The sequence below is a fragment of the Anopheles funestus genome, assembly GCF_943734845.2.
Source record: "Anopheles funestus chromosome X unlocalized genomic scaffold, idAnoFuneDA-416_04 X_unloc_89, whole genome shotgun sequence".
Classification (NCBI taxonomy): Eukaryota; Metazoa; Arthropoda; class Insecta; order Diptera; family Culicidae; genus Anopheles; species Anopheles funestus.
In genome coordinates, this window is record NW_026045219.1 from 77,501 (window position 1) to 90,714 (window position 13,214).

Consider the following 13,214-nt stretch of genomic DNA (forward strand, 5'->3'; position numbering starts at 1 on the left):
AGGCCCAGGAACAACTCTCTTAGCACATCGGTTAACCTGGCGCCGCAGTCAACTCATGTGCTTGGATCGGATCGAGCTATTGAGTATTGGGCCTGCATACTCGCTCATCCGTATCCTTTGCGTACCGCCCCATGGCCCTTGTATGTCTGCACCACAGTTCCTGTTCGTTCCGTGCCTATGGCCGGATACGTATTGCACATCGGTATACCTGTCGCTACTCAGGCAACTCGTGTGCGTGGATTGGATCGAGAACATGGTGTGTGCCCCATGTTATAATTGATAGTCCATATCCACTTTATAGGTTAAAGTCATAAGTTGTGATTGCACAACCATTCTTCATAAGAGTTTAATCACTCTTCAACTAACTTTCGTTCTGGTGTCTTGGTATCAAATCGCGTAAGACACAAGATTCTACTGGCCAAATAGAATCTAGCACATTGGTTAACCTGGCGCCGCAGTCAACTCATGTGCTTGGATCGGATCGAGCTATTGAGTATTGGGCCTGCATACTCGCTCATCCGTATCCTTTGCGTACCGCCCCATGGCCCCGTCCTTAGAGTTAATGACTAGTAGGCTTAACTCTTTGTATGTCTGCACCACAGTTCCCGTTCGTTCCGTGCCGTGGCCGGATACGTATTGCACATCGGTATACCTGTCGCTACTCAGGCAACTCGTGTGCGTGGATTGGATCGAGCTCATGGGGTGTGTAGAGATTCCATGTTATAATTGCAAGTCCATATCCACTTTATAGGTTAAAGTCATAAGTTGTGATTGCACAACCATACTTCATAAGAGTTTAATAACTCTTCAACTAACTTTCGTTCTGGTGTCTTGGTATCAAATCGCATAAGACACAAGATTCTACTGGCCAAATAGAATCTAGCACATTGGTTAACCTGGCGCCGCAGTCAACTCATGTGCTTGGATCGGATCGAGCTATTGAGTATTGGGCCTGCATACTCGCTCATCCGTATCCTTTGCGTACCGCCCCATGGCCCCGTCCTTAGAGTTAATGACTAATAGGCTTAACTCTTTGTATGTCTGCACCACAGTTCCCGTTCGTTCCGTGCCGTGGCCGGATACGTATTGCACAACAGTAGATACCATCACCTGACGTATCTAACACACCACTATTGTAACTCGTCGTCGAAGGACCTTTCAAGTGCCTGATGGCCAGGGGAGCTCTTACACGGCACGGAGACACAGTGATGCTCGCCCATCACAGTGTACAACGATCGAGTTTGCTTAAGTGTCTGGGTACCTACACACCAGACACAATGCAATGGCCACGGATCCACACAAGGCACATCACATGCAGAAAGCTTCACCAGATTATGACACATACCACACTCTTGTAACTCGTCGTCGAAGGGGCGTTCAAAGTGCCTTACGGCTAGGGGAGATCTAGCACGGCACGGAGACACAGTGATGGTTGCCCATCAAAGTGTACAACGATCGAGTTTGCTTTCCGCGCAAGCGTTCTAAGTGTCTGGGTACCTACACACCAGACACAATGCAATGGCCACGGATCCACACAAGGCACATCACATGCAGAAAGCTTCACCAGATTCTGACACATACCACACTCTTGTAACTCGTCGTCGAAGGGGCGTTCAAAGTGCCTTACGGCTAGGGGGGATCTAGCACGGCACGGAGACACAGTGATGGTCACCCATCAAAGTGTACAACGATCGAGTTTGCTTTCCGCGCAAGCGTTCTAAGTGTCTGGGTATCTAAGCACCAGACACAATGCAATGGCCACGGATCCACACAAGGCACATCACATGCAGAAAGCTTCACCAGATTCTGACACATACCACACACATGCAACTCGTCGTCGAATGGGCGTTCAAGTGCCTTACGGCTAGGGGAGATCTAGCTCGGCACGGGGACACAGTGATGGTCACCCATCAAAGTGTACAACGAACGAGTTGGCTTTCAACAAATTCTGACACATAGCAAGCGAGCGACCGAGCTACACCGAAGGCAGCCCATGGTTGGTCACTCGCGGACGATCATCAGTAATGATCCTTCCGCAGGTTCACCTACGGAAACCTTGTTACGACTTTTACTTCCTCTAAATCATCAAGTTCGGTCAACTTCAGCCATGCCAGCTGCAGCTCACGAAGGAACCGCGGAAGGTAAGCCTCCAGAAACCTCACTAAATAATCCATCGGTAGTAGCGACGGGCGGTGTGTACAAAGGGCAGGGACGTAATCAGCACTAGCTAATGACTAGTGCTTACTAGAAATTCCAGGTTCATGGGGACCGTTGCAGTCCCCAATCCCGACTAGATGGGCATTTTAGTGATTTCCCGTTCCTCTCGGAATGGGGGCGCCTATTGGCGAGAACACGCTGCGACCCACATTGTAGCACGCGTGCAGCCCAGAACATCTAAGGGCATCACGGACCTGTTATCGCTCATTCTCAGCTTGCTAAACACAAGTTGTCCCGCTAAGCAGGGCAAACGTAGCCGACGACCGCCCGTGAAGGCGCCGCCCGGCTGTAACGTCAGGTGCGCCCGGAGGCGCACTGCTGACAGCGTTCTAGTTAGCATGTTTGAGTCACGTTCGTTATCGGAATTAACCAGACAAATCATTCCACGAACTAAGAACGGCCATGCACCACTACCCTTAAATTTGAGAAAGAGCTATCAATCTGTCTTACCTCGATAAGTTTGGACCTGGTAAATTTTCCCGTGTTGAGTCAAATTAAGCCGCAAGCTCCACTTCTTGTGGTGCCCTTCCGTCAATTCCTTTAAGTTTCAACTTTGCAACCATACTTCCCCCGGAACCCGATTTTGGTTTCCCGGAAGCGACTGAGAGCACCGAATAGGGGTAGCGTCTCCCAATTGCTAATTGGCATCGTTTACGGTTAGAACTAGGGCGGTATCTAATCGCCTTCGATCCTCTAACTTTCGTTCTTGATTAAAGAAAGCATCCATGGCAAACGCTTTCGCTTCAGTTGGTCCTACGACGGTCTACGAATTTCACCTCTCGCGCCGTAATACCAATGCCCCCAACTACTTCTGTTAATCATTACCTCTAGGTTTCTGACAAACCAACGAAATCGTATAAACCGAGGTCATATTCCATTATTCCATGCAAGATTATTCTCGGCCAACGCCAACCCCACGGGGGGGCCGGACGCTTTGTCTTAGCCTGCTTTGAGCACTCTAATTTGTTCAAGGTAAATGTGAGTATCTTGAGCACCATGAGGAGCCCGTGCCGGAGTTAACCGGTAGCACGGTACTCGTTCACAGAGTAACGCCCAAGTACACCATTGTGAGTCGCAGCCGTGAGCGCGCGCACGAACGGCCCCGGCGTGTAACCGGGCGCCCGTGGCGGTCACGTGTCTGGACGGGCAATCAACTTCGAACGTTTTAACCGCAACAACTTTAATATACGCTAGTGGAGCTGGAATTACCGCGGCTGCTGGCACCAGACTTGCCCTCCACTTGATCCTTGTTGAAGGATTTATACTCAACTCATTCCAATTATGGACCATCGTTAGAGAGGTCCATATTGTTATTTCTCGTCACTACCTCCCCGTACTGGGATTGGGTAATTTACGCGCCTGCTGCCTTCCTTGGATGTGGTAGCCATTTCTCAGGCTCCCTCTCCGGAATCGAACCCTGATTCCCCGTTACCCGTCGCAACCATGGTAGTCCTCTACACTACCATCAATAGTTGATAGGGCAGACATTTGAAAGATCTGTCGTCAGTCGACAAGCGACCATACGATCTGCGTCCTTATCCAGACTTCAACTCAAGCCGCCCGGAGGCGATTGGTTTAACTAATAAGTGCACCAGTTCAGCTACCCGCGAGGGCAACAGTCCCGGCATGTTGCATGTATTAGCTCTGGATTTTCCACAGTTATCCAAGTAACTAGTGGTAGGATGATCTTGTGAATTATAGCTGTTATACTGAGCCTTATGCGGTTTCACATTCATTTATGTTTGTACTTAGACATGCATGGCTTAACCTTTGAGACAAGCGTATATTACTGGTAGGATCAACCAGAATTCGTTCCACTACAGACACACACTCGCTTAGTGGGAAATAAATTTCCACACAACTCTCTCTCTCTAGAACCATATGGAATGGCTCTTTGGTGTTGGGTAAGGCACCAATTTGTTGGGGTGTAACGGTCACCACCAACTTTAAGTTTGTTAGGGCACAACGGAAACCACTAACTAAACTTTAGGAAACTAAATTTCCTCACACATTATCTCTCACCATATTAGCACTAGGTGCTATCCACGATTGTACAACGTTTCAACTCTTGAATCGACCGTAGGGCCGCGGAATTGCTTCCGGGCCCCTATTCTCGCTATTAATTGTTCATCTCTTTCAATACATCGAGTTCGTTCCATTGGGTAGTTCGCATGGCGAACGTTTTGATGCAGCCCCCTGGGGGACCACGGCACTTTACACCGGGTATGGTGTATGCGCAACCTACAGATAACAATAAACCCCTTATGCGTGTGTAAACCGATGTTGGGCTGCTCAACATCTTTCATGGTTACATCACTTGCACCAGAACCCACGGTGCCGATTTGGTAATATGTTGTACATTTACTCTCAAGATGTACGCTTCGGCCCCTTATTCAGGGGCTCAAGCTATTACCAGCAAGAACAATCCTCATCCAGACTTGAACTCGAAACACCCGGAGGCGAACGGTTTAACTAATAAGTGCACCAGTCTTGAATCCATGCGTCGGTGGAAACAATGCCGGCGTGTTGCATGTATTAGCTCTGAACTTAGCGAGTGATTGCCTTGCAGCTGTCATACTGAGCGTAGAGCGTGATTATCGCTCACTTGAACCATGTTGAATGGCTCTTTGGTGTAGGGTAAGGCACCAATTTGTTGGGGCGCAACGGTCACCACCAACTTAAGACTTGCTTATAGGCATTTCAACGTTTTCAACTCTTAAATCGACCGTGTTTCATTATCATCTCTTCTTCTTATTAAATGCATCGAGTTCGTTCCATTGGGTAGTTCGCGTGGCGAACGGTTTGATGCAGCCCCCCGGGGGGGACCACGGCACTTTACACCGGGCATGGTGTATGCGCAACCTACAGATCACCAATATATTTGTGATCGATAATGCACACTTCTTACACGACTGACCAGTCGACAGCGCTGCCTTCCTATTATGCGTGTGTAAACCGATGTTGGGCTGCTCAACATCTTTCACGGTTACATCACTTGCACCCGAACCCATGGTGCCGATTTGGTAATATGTTGTACATGGTCTCAAGATGTACGCTTCGACCCCTTATTCAGGGGCTCAAGCTATTACCAGCAAGATCAATCCTCATCCAGACTTGAACTCGAAACACCCGGAGGCGAACGGTTTAACTAATAAGTGCACCAGTCTTGAATCCATGCGTCGGTGGAAACAATGCCGGCATGTTGCATGTATTAGCTCTGAACATAGCGAGTGATTGCCTTGTAGCTGTCGAACTGAGCGTAGAATGTGATTATCGCTCACTTGAAAGGGTCAAGCCCTTTCGAGTCGTCCGGTTTTTACGCCAGACGACTCGGTCCACCATCTTTCGGGATACAAGTTGACTAAGTGGTACCACTACACTTATCAACTTTCGATTTGGTAATCCTCATCCAGCTTCCTTTCTGGAGGTCCCGAGGATTACCAATTGGGCTGTCATACTGAGCTCATATATTGGAGATCGATAATGCACACTTCTTACACGACTGACCAGTCGACAGCGCTGCCTTCCTATTATGCGTGTGTAAACCGATGTTGGGCTGCTCAACATCTTTCACGGTTACATCACTTGCACCAGAACCCATGGTGCCGATTTGGTAATATGTTGTACATGGTCTCAAGATGTACGCTTCGGCCCCTTATTCAGGGGCTCAAGCTATTACCAGCAAGAACAATCCTCATCCAGACTTGAACTCGAAACACCCGGAGGCGAACGGTTTAACTAATAAGTGCACCAGTCTTGAATCCATGCGTCGGTGGAAACAATGCCGGCGTGTTGCATGTATTAGCTCTGAACTTAGCGAGTGATTGCCTTGCAGCTGTCATACTGAGCGTAGAGCGTGATTATCGCTCACTTGAACCATGTTGAATGGCTCTTTGGTGTAGGGTAAGGCACCAATTTGTTGGGGCACAACGAAACCACCAACTTAAGACTTGCTTATAGGCATTTCAACGTTTTCAACTCTTAAATCGACCGTGTTTCATTATCATCTCTTCTTCTTATTAAATGCATCGAGTTCGTTCCATTGGGTAGTTCGCGTGGCGAACGGTTTGATGCAGCCCCCCGGGGGGGACCACGGCACTTTACACCGGGCATGGTGTATGCGCAACCTACAGATCACCAATATATTTGTGATCGATAATGCACACTTCTTACACGACTGACCAGTCGACAGCGCTGCCTTCCTATTATGCGTGTGTAAACCGATGTTGGGCTGCTCAACATCTTTCACGGTTACATCACTTGCACCCGAACCCATGGTGCCGATTTGGTAATATGTTGTACATGGTCTCAAGATGTACGCTTCGACCCCTTATTCAGGGGCTCAAGCTATTACCAGCAAGATCAATCCTCATCCAGACTTGAACTCGAAACACCCGGAGGCGAACGGTTTAACTAATAAGTGCACCAGTCTTGAATCCATGCGTCGGTGGAAACAATGCCGGCATGTTGCATGTATTAGCTCTGAACATAGCGAGTGATTGCCTTGTAGCTGTCGAACTGAGCGTAGAATGTGATTATCGCTCACTTGAAAGGGTCAAGCCCTTTCGAGTCGTCCGGTTTTTACGCCAGACGACTCGGTTCACCATCTTTCGGGAAGGGACCGTCTCGGTCGCAAGCTGCTCCGGTCCCTAAACAACCTGCGACAAATGATAGGAAATGCCAACATCAATACGTGTTCAGTTTGGTTTATCGCTCATTGGTCTGTTTGACCATCGATCCCTGATTAAACTCTCAGTAATCCAGTCGGGAGAGTAAGGCATGCCCATCGATATCTCATCGACAGGCGATACCGCTTGAACGGCCAACGACACATCAGAGGATCGTATCTTGCTACAACTTTTGCTTAATCGTTTCTTCTCCTTGGAGAAAGAAACCCCCGGGGACCGTCTCGGCCGCAAGCTGCTCCGGTCCCTAAACAACCTGCGGCATCAAATGATAGGAAAAGCCGACATCAATACGTGTTCAGTTTGGTTTATCGCTCATTGGTCTGTTTGACCATCGATCCCTGATTAATACTCTCAATTAGAAGGTCGGTAGAGTAAGGCATGCCCATCGATATCTCATCGACAGGCGATACCGCATGAACGGCCAACGACACATCAGAGGATCGTATCTTGCTACAACTCTTGCTTAATAGTTTCCACTCCTTGGAGAAAGAAACCCCCGGGGACCGTCTCGGCCGCAAGTTGCTCCGGTCCCTAAACAACCTGCGGCATCAAATGATAGGAAAAGCCGACATCAATACGTGTTCAGTTTGGTTTATCGCTCATAGGTCTGTTTGACCATCGATCCTAGAATTCAACTTTCGAGTAAGGCATGCCCGTCGATATCTCATCGATAGGCGATACCGGTAGAACGGCCAACGACACACATCTAGGATCGCATTTACTCTTCCTTGGATGGATAACCAATACCCTAGGACCGTTTCATCGCGAGCTGCTCCGGTCCTCAAACAACTCGCGAACCACCGATAGGATGATATTAGGAATGGCCGACTTTCATCCTTTAACTCTCAGTTCTGCTTACCAAAACATAGGTACTTGGACCTTTAAGACCACTATATGTTCCCCGATCGGGGGCAATCGGAACGTCTATCCATCATCAACATCGTTTCACTCATTCCGAACCACCAAATTGGACAGACAGTACCATATTCACCAACCGATTGCTTCAACTTCGCAAACTGTATGGTAAGTTCTACTAATTTCACATCTTACCATCGACTAATAGTGCATAAATCCACTTGGAAATCACTTTTCCTTGGTCCTCGGACCTTCTACGACAACGTCCAACAAATATCCGAAGTCGTTTCCCAACTTAGACCAAGCATTTCGTATCTTTACTTCTAATCGATTTTTTCTCTCATAATTGACGATCAAAATCTAAAAACCACATTTTGAGCCAGAAGCAGTCGTCCGATCGTCCTGGGGGTAGTCTCAATCGATTTAGAAGGGCCCAATTCATAAAGATACGTACTCAGTCAAATTCATGCTTCTGGCTCACCTACCCCCTATATAGAAAACGAAAGCGTACAGGCGTGGAAAACGTGCCATTTTTCTCCATCACGGACTTTTTTTTTCTCGTTGCACCGACTCTAGTAAAAAAGTGAAATTTTTTACTAGTTACCAACTTTTGCAAATTATCATCGGATATCACTTTTCATGGTCTATAGTAAGTTCTTATCACGTTTTAGTAGTTTTTGAAAAAAAAATTTTTTTGAACTTTTCAAAATTTTTCAAAACAAAGTTTTTGTAGGCGGTTTTGTGTATGGAGGGTTACTAGTCTCGGGGTCACTGTTTGACCAAAAAACCACTATATATCATTCGAAAGGTAATTTCAAGGGCTACAAAAAATTGTTCTACGGCACCCCCCTCCGACGTCTAGTATTCGAGTTATTGGCCAAAAACCATCACTTGAGCGATTTTTCGTTCAGGGTACCCGACTCTAGTAAAAAAGTGAAATTTTTCTCGATTGACCAAGTGTTGCAAATGACCATCGGATTTCACTTTTTATGGTCTATAGTGAGTTCTGATCACGATTTGGTACTTTTTGAAAAAATTTTTTTGACGCACTTTTCAAAATTTTGCAAAACCAAAACTTTTTAGGCGGTTTTGTGTATGGAGGGTTACTAGTCTCGGGGTCACTGTTTGACCAAAAAACCACTATATATCATTCGAAAGGTAATTTCAAGGGCTACAAAAAATTGTTCTACGGCACCCCCCTCCGACGTCTAGTATTCGAGTTATTGGCCAAAAACCGCAACTATAGCGGTTTTTCGTACAGGGTACCCGACTCTAGTAAAATGATGCGATTTTTACTAGTCTAGGAACTTTTTGGTCAAAAAATCAAGTATATGTCATTCGATAGATAATTTCAAGGGCTACCAAAAATTGTTCCACGACACCCCCCTCCGACGTCTAGTATTAGAGTTATTAGCCAAAAACCGCAACTATAGCGGTTTTTCGTCCAGGGTACCCGACTCTAGTAAAATGATGCGATTTTTACTAGTCTAGGGAACTTTTTGGCCAAAAATCAAGTATATGTCATTCGATAGATAATTTCAAGGGCTACCAAAAATTGTTCCACGACACCCCCCTGCGACGTCTAGTATTCGAGTTATTAGCCAAAAACCGCAATTATAGCGGTTTTTCGTCCAGGGTACCCGACTCTAGTAAAATGATGCGATTTTTACTAGTCTAGGGAACTTTTTGGCCAAAAATCAAGTATATGTCATTCGATAGATAATTTCAAGGGCTACCAAAAATTGTTCCATGACACCCCCCTGCGACGTCTAGTATTCGAGTTATGGGCCAAAAACCATTCATACTTGAGCATTTTGCTCATTTTGCCTGTACGGGTACCGGGGACTAGTAAAATCAGGCCAATTTTACTAGAGTAGGGGTCCTTTTTGGTCAAAAAAACAACTTTTGCTCGTTCGATAGGGAATCGATAGGGCAACAAAAAATCGTTCTACGACCCCCCCTTCCGATGTCTAGTATTCGAGTTATGGGCCAAAAACAGTTTATAGCTAATTTTTCACTCGATTTTTCACCAAGTATCGCACATTACTCCGGTTCTATACATTGGATCGTCAATCTTTAAGATTTTATGGGTAGTTCCAACTGTTTGCTACATTTCATCCATACATCACCAACCGATTCAATGTCTGTGCTAGAAGTTATTAGAGGAATAAAAAAATTTACCCTTGGCTTTGGACCGTACAATTTTACCCATTTTTGGCCCATATTTGCCCCATAGCTCCGCCGGTATCCAAGATATGGCCACACTTTCTTCTGGCCATGGGTAGATGGCACTTGTGGCTAGATTTCTTCCATGCACCACTAATCGCTACCATGTCTGTGGCCGGAGCTATTCACGAAAGCGCCTTGCGCACTTGGTCGGATTTTTGGTCCACCTGGCACCATTTTTGGCCCATATTTGTCCCATAGCTCCGCCGGTATCCAAGATAGCGCCACACTTTCTTCTGGCCATGGGTAGATGGCACTTGTGGCTAGATTTCTTCCATGCACCACTAATCGCTACCATGTCTGTGGCCGGAGCTATTCACGAAAGCGCCTCGCGCACTTGGTCGGATTTTTGGTCCACCTGGCACCATTGTTGGCCCGTATTTGCCCCATAGCTCCGCCGGTATCCAAGATATGGCCACACTTTCTTCTGGCCATGGGTAGATGGCACTTGTGGCTAGATTTCTTCCATGCACTACTAATCGCTACCATGTCTCTGGCCGGAGCTATTCACGAAAGCGCCTCGCGCACTTGGTCGGATTTTTGGTCCAACTTGCACCATTTTTGGCCCATATTTGCCCCATAGCTCCGCCGGTATCCAAGATATGGCCACACTTTCTTCTGGCCATGGGTAGATGGCACTTGTGGCTAGATTTCTTCCATGCACCACTAATCGCTACCATGTCTGTGGCCGGAGCTATTCGACGAACAACCATCGCATTCACCTTCTCGTTGCACTTCTTCGGGAATTTGGTGCAACCAAGTTTTCACTATAACTTGGTCATTTTCCGTCCATCGGACATGCGGTTTTGGGTGTCGATACTTGACACCGCACGCTACAATATGTTCCTCCACGACCATGTGGTCCGATGCTTCCAACAGGAGCTATTCGAGGATTACCGATTTTTCACCATTAAAAATGCTCAATTTTGCACCAACTTTTGCCTATAACTCAGGCTGTATCGATCGGATCTTCAATCTTGAAAAAGTTTTGGATAGGTGGCATCAAATGCTACATTTCGTTCTTCCACGTCAACTTTGTCCGATGTCTAGCAAAAAAGTTATTCGCGAACCAAGTCCAGAACCCATGCAATGGCTGCCCTCATTGCATACATCACGGCGGTTAACTCTCGTTACTCTATACCGTGGACTTGGTACTTTTTCAGGCATTCGTTGCTACTTCTTGGTTCATGATATTCGTTTACGGTCTTCACTAGGGCATTCGTTGCTACTTCTTGGTTCATGATATTCGTTTACGGTCTTCACTAGGGCATTTGGTGCTTCTTATCGGTTCATGATATTCGTTTACGGTCTTCACTAGGGCATTTGGTGCTCCTTATCGGTTCATGATATTCGTTTACGGTCTTCACTAGGGCATTTGGTGCCTCTTATCGGTTCATGATATTCGTTTACGGTCTTCACTAGGGCATTTGGTGCTCCTTATCGGTTCATGATATTCGTTTACGGTCTTCACTAGGGCATTTGGTGCTCCTTCTCGGTTCATGATATTCGTTTACGGTCTTCACTAGGGCATTTGGTGCTCCTTATCGGTTCATGATATTCGTTTACGGTCTTCACTAGGGCATTTGGTGCTCCTTATCGGTTCATGATATTCGTTTACGGTCTTCACTAGGGCATTTGGTAATGGGCTTCCCATCTTTCTACCGATCGATCCATACTCACTTGCGTGCACCTAGCCTAGGAAGGTTTCCTTGGGCTTCCCATCTTTCTACTGATCGATCCATACTCACTTGCGTGCACCTAGCCTAGGAAGGTTTCCTTGGGCTTCCCATCTTTCTACTGATCGATCCATACTCACTTGCGTGCACCTAGCCTAGGAAGGTTTCCTTGGGCTTCCCATCTTTCTACTGATCGATCCATACTCACTTGCGTGCACCTAGCCTAGGAAGGTTTCCTATGGCTTCCCATCTTTCTACTGATCGATCCATACTCACTTGCGTGCACCTAGCCTAGGAAGGTTTCCTATGGCTTCCCATCTTTCTACTGATCGATCCATACTCACTTGCGTGCACCTAGCCTAGGAAGGTTTCCTATGGCTTCCCATCTTTCTACTGATCGATCCATACTCACTTGCGTGCACCTAGCCTAGGAAGGTTTCCTTGGGCTTCCCATCTATCTACTGATCGATCCATACTCACTTGCGTGCACCTAGCCTAGGAAGGTTTCCTTGGGCTTCCCACTTTCTACTGATCGATCCATACTCACTTGCGTGCACCTAGCCTAGGAAGGTTTCCTTGGGCTTCCCATCTTTCTACTGATCGATCCATACTCACTTGCGTGCACCTAGCCTAGGAAGGTTTCCTATGGCTTCCCATCTTTCTACTGATCGATCCATACTCACTTGCGTGCACCTAGCCTAGGAAGGTTTCCTATGGCTTCCCATCTTTCTACTGATCGATCCATACTCACTTGCGTGCACCTAGCCTAGGAAGGTTTCCTATGGCTTCCCATCTTTCTACTGATCGATCCATACTCACTTGCGTGCACCTAGCCTAGGAAGGTTTCCTTGGGCTTCCCATCTTTCTACTGATCGATCCATACTCACTTGCGTGCACCTAGCCTAGGAAGGTTTCCTTGGGCTTCCCACTTTCTACTGATCGATCCATACTCACTTGCGTGCACCTAGCCTAGGAAGGTTTCCCTTTGGTACCGACTTCCATCTACGCACTCGATATAACCTAGGTACTTGGTACCGATGATGGTTAACACTCAAGCATTTCTTGCATCCTGCGTGCAAGGTACCAATTTTCACTTCTCAGGTGCGTTTATGAGCCCGCATTAATCCAATATCGCTCTGATGGCCTTTCTTATTATTTCATCCGATAGCCCTTGCCAAAAGCTACCAAAAGTTCCTCCACGGCCATGTGCTCCGACGCTTAGTTTAGGAAATATTCGAAAAAATTCAAAATAGGAAGCATTTTCTTATTGGAAAATCACCTTAAATCGATGGCCATTTTTTGGGCAAAAACTTTAACGTCTTCCCGACTTTGCGGGAATTGCGAATTTTAGGCACCCAGAGAAAATCTTTTACTTTAAGGGGGCGGCCGCGAAGTTGCCCGAAGTCTCGGACACAAAAATTCTCAAGTTCCCCACTCTAGTAAATCGCCCTATGAGTATCTCCTGGCCCGCGAGCTCTGCGAGCGGGCCAGCTTCGGCGATTTTTGCCTTTTCGCCTAGGCGGTTCTTCTACGAAATTGGTCCACAGCTTTT

General features: G+C 46.9%; 1 long non-coding RNA gene across 1 annotated transcript in view; it reads right to left on the bottom strand.

The window, feature by feature from the left end:
* LOC125774179 (uncharacterized) overlaps positions 1-12,988 on the bottom strand; it is a 28,921-nt gene extending 15,933 nt beyond the window's left edge. The window contains exons 1-2 of the long non-coding RNA XR_007420653.1: positions 12,492-12,988; positions 12,220-12,287 (exon numbers count right to left, since the gene is read on the bottom strand). This is a non-coding gene — a long non-coding RNA (uncharacterized LOC125774179). The remainder of the gene's footprint in view (positions 1-12,219; positions 12,288-12,491) is intronic.
* Positions 12,989-13,214: the final 226 nt, after the last annotated feature.